The sequence below is a fragment of the Salmo salar genome, chromosome 09 (assembly GCF_965601325.2).
Source record: "Salmo salar chromosome 09, fSalSal1, whole genome shotgun sequence".
NCBI lineage: Eukaryota > Metazoa > Chordata > Actinopteri > Salmoniformes > Salmonidae > Salmo > Salmo salar.
In genome coordinates this window covers 130,886,928-130,891,010 of record NC_138299.1, presented here as the reverse complement: position 1 = coordinate 130,891,010, position 4,083 = coordinate 130,886,928, and the positions used below count along the sequence as shown (strand labels likewise).

At 38.9% G+C, this 4,083-nt stretch overlaps 1 pseudogene; it reads left to right on the top strand.

The window, feature by feature from the left end:
* The first annotated feature begins 2,944 nt into the window (after window positions 1–2,944).
* Window positions 2,945–3,875, top strand: LOC106612766 (olfactory receptor 11A1-like; annotated as a pseudogene).
* Window positions 3,876–4,083: the final 208 nt, after the last annotated feature.

The following is a 4,083-nucleotide window of genomic DNA, read 5'->3' as shown; positions in this document are numbered from 1 at the left end:
CATATGACGTCCCATTGACTATCATGAAACGTCTCCTTGTGGTCATTGAATGTCCCATGGATAACGTCATGTCAGACACAAATAGGAAGCTTTTCATAATGTTCCACATTTTTACATTTTAGTCATTTAGCAGACACTCTTATCCAGAGCGACTTACACTAGTGAATGCATACATTTCATTTCATACATTTTTTTTTTTTTGTGCTGGCCCCCTGAATCGACCCACAACCCTGGCGTTGCAAATACCATGCGTTGCAAACACCATGCTCTACCAACTGAGCTACAGGGAAGGTTCCCTAATGGACTTAAAAATAAATTATTATAACATTATACTGCGTCCAAACCGGGATCTGTACTGAATGTCCTCTTATCGTCCCGAGGTTAACGTCATGTTTCAAAGTTCCTAGAATGTTCTCAGAATGTCAGTGGGATAACATCTCGCTCAAACCCTTAAAACAATGTTTCCCAAACGTGGTCCTGTGGACCCCAAAGGGTGCACGTTTTGGTTTTTGCCCTAGCACTACACAGTTGATTCAAATAATTAACTAATTAAATCATCAAGCTTTGATTATTTGAATCTGCTATGTAGTGTTAGGGCAAAAAGAGAGAACATTGCCAAATGTCCTTAGGACATCCCCTGTTTGCTGGGTTAATACGTTAGCTGAATAAAAATATAAACGCAACGTGCAACAATTTCAAAGATTTTACTGAATTGCAGTTCACATAAGAAAATCAGTCAATTGAAATCAATTCATTAGGCCCTAATCTATGGATTTCACATTACTGGGCAGGGGCGTAGCCATGGGTGGGCCTGGGAGGGCATAGGCCATCCCACTAGAGAGCCAGGCCCAAAACATGAGACATCTGTGGCATTGCATTGTGTGACAAAACTGTACATTTCTGAGTGACCTTTTATTGTCCCCAGCATAAGGTGCACCTGTGTAATGATCATGTTGTATAATCAGCTTCTTGCCACATCTTTCAGATGGATGGGTTATCTTGGCAAAGGAGAAATGCTCACTAACAGGGATGTAAACACATTTGTCCAGAACATTTTAGAGAAATAAGCTTTTTGTGCGTATGGACATTTTCTGGGATTTTTTATTTCAGCTAATGAAACATGGGACCAACACTTTACATGTTGTGTTTATATTTTGTTTTGTGTACTTAGTTCAGTGTAATAATGAAGGGGGGCGAGGATAGTGAAAATCAGACATGTGAAATATTGTCATACCTTTTATTCACTTGCTGATGTCCATTGGCTACCTGTCCCTCAAATAAATTAGTTTAAAATTCTCCTTGTTTACTAGGCTCAACATATCATTGGACCAGCCTACCTGTCAGACCTACTCTCCCCTATGAACCGCCATGCACCCTAAGTTCCAGCAATGCCAAACTGCTCCATGCCCCCAGGACCTGGCACCCAACAGCAGTTGGGAACAAGACTAAGGGCTGGAATACAGGACCCAGATTAAGACTGGTCCTAGAATAAAATACATTCTCAATGGGAATCTCCATTGACAGTGTGGTTTAGCTCAGGAGTAGACTCTGGGTCCAGGAAATCATCCCTTTATCAGAGACTTGGATTGGTTTCACTGAACAATTTATTTACATGGTACATTTACATTTTAGTCATTTAGCAGACACTCTTATCCAGAGCAATTTACAGTAGTGAATGCATACATGTCAATTCATTTCATACATTTTTTTTTCTTCTGTACTGGCCCCCCATGGGAATTGAACCCACAACCCTGGTGTTGCAAACACCATTGCAAACACCATGCTCTACCAACTGAGCCACAATACATAGCACACAAACTCCTGCTAAAATGTAAGAGAGTATAGCCTGCCCAGTCCATTGGTGATGGGGTGGTAGGTAGCCTAGCGGTCAAGAGCATCGGGCCAGTAACCAAAAGGCTGCTGGTTTGAATCCCTGAGTCAACTAGGTGAGAATTCTGTCGATGTTCCCTTGAGCACTTAATCCTGATTGCTCTGGATAAGAGTGTCTGCTAAATGACTAAAATGTGAAAATTATGTCACATACTTCTACAGTGTAGAGTACCAGGCAACATTGTTTTAACAAAAGCCACAGCCCTTGCAGAGCAAGGGAAAAAACTACTTGGTCTCAGAGAGGGTAACATCTCCAATTGAACGCTAGTGTGAAACGCAAACGAGCTAGCCATTTCACATCAGCTAGACATGCCCTGTTTAATGTACTATTCTTTATGAATTACTGTATTTCTAGAGAATTTAAGAAAGGTTTTGAACATTTATATTTTAGTCATTTAGCAGACGCTCCTATCCAGAGTGAGCAATTAGGATTAAGGGCCTTGCTGAAGGGCACATCAACAGATTTTTCACCTAATTGGCTTGGGGATTTAAACCAGCAACCTTTCCGTTACTGGCCCAAAGCTCTTAACCACTAGGCTACCGGCCCCATGGAGGGCCTGTGTTACAAAATGGTATCTGTTTTTCTCTATATGCTTCCTTGACCGAGAATATCAAATTTCCCCCAGGTATTGGGGACTACTTGCATATCACACCAAGGCAGCCACTTTTTTTTCATCCCACAAGTATAAGAATCAAGTGAGGAGTTTCAGGAGTTCGTCATGGATTAGAAATGGTCAGTCTAAACATCATATCAATTTTATCAATATATTTAGCATTTTAATGCAATAAATAATGAGTGCAGGATAGAAAGTATAATATTGTTTGATTTAGGCTATGAATTATGTTATCCGGAGAATGAAAAGCCATCTATATTGGTGAGTACAGCTATGGGAAATGTATCACTGTAACATGAACAGGTCAAGGTTATCAATTTAGGTTGTCTGATCTGGTCTGTGATTTCATTGTTTTAAGTTATATTGAAGTTACAGTACTATAGAGGCTTTGCTTCTCTCCTTCAAACATTGACAGCACATCTTTACCAACTCCCAGGACCATGGAAAACTCTACTCACTACGAGGTCTTCAGGCTTGCTGCATACGGTGATATCGGACAATTGAAGTATTTCTACTTTGCTCTAGTAACTGTAATATATTTTGTCATCATTCTTGCCAATGCTTTGCTTATTGGAGTTATCTGCATTGAAAGAAGCCTTCATGAACCCATGTATCTGTTTCTATGTGCTTTGTTTGTTAATCAGTTGTATGGGAGCACTGGTTTGTTTCCTACTCTCATGTTTTACTTACTCTGACACACATGATATTTCCCTTTTTTATTGTTATCTCCAGATTTATGTGTTGTACACATACGGTTTAACAGAATATAGTAATTTAGCAGTTATGTCCTATGACAGGTACATGTCTATTTGTTATCCTCTACAGTATAACAATATTATGACACCTAAAGTAATTTGTGGCTTAATTCTACTGCCCCAAGTGTATTCTTTTTTCATCAACGCCATCATTATCTCCCTGAGTTTGCGACTGCAATTTTGTGGTAACGTTCTAGACAGAGTGTATTGTGACAACTACTCAGTAGTCAAGCTTGCCTGTTCAAATACTATGCTGAATAACATATGGGGTCTTGTTGTCACTGCACTCTCTTTTTCTTGTACTTTATTTCCTACCATATACTCATATGTAAGAATTCTGCAAATATGTTTGAAGTCTTCTAAAGAGACGAAACAGAAAGCATTTAACACCAGTATGCCACATATAGCCTCTTTGCTGAACTTCTCCTTTGGTTGTTTATTTTTGATTATACAAGGCAGATATGATACTGCAGATCTTCCACCTATACTTCACACTATTTTATTAGTTTATTTTCCAATATGTCCACCACTTTTCAATCCTATTATGTATGGCATTAGGATGGTTAATATCAGGCAGGCTTGTAAAAAGTTACTAGGCCGTTACTCTAAAACATAACCTGGTTGTAATTGTTTTGTAACATTTAATTATGTGTTTTATTACTTATAGTTGCTATTATTGACGGTACAGATACGTGTCATTTTGGAATAATTTCTCTGTAGCCCAAATATTATTGTAAAGTTTATAATGTATTGTAACAGAATGTGTTGTGTCATATTAGATAGTTAACTGCATAACTACAGAGCATCAAGGGGAGCGGCCCTCC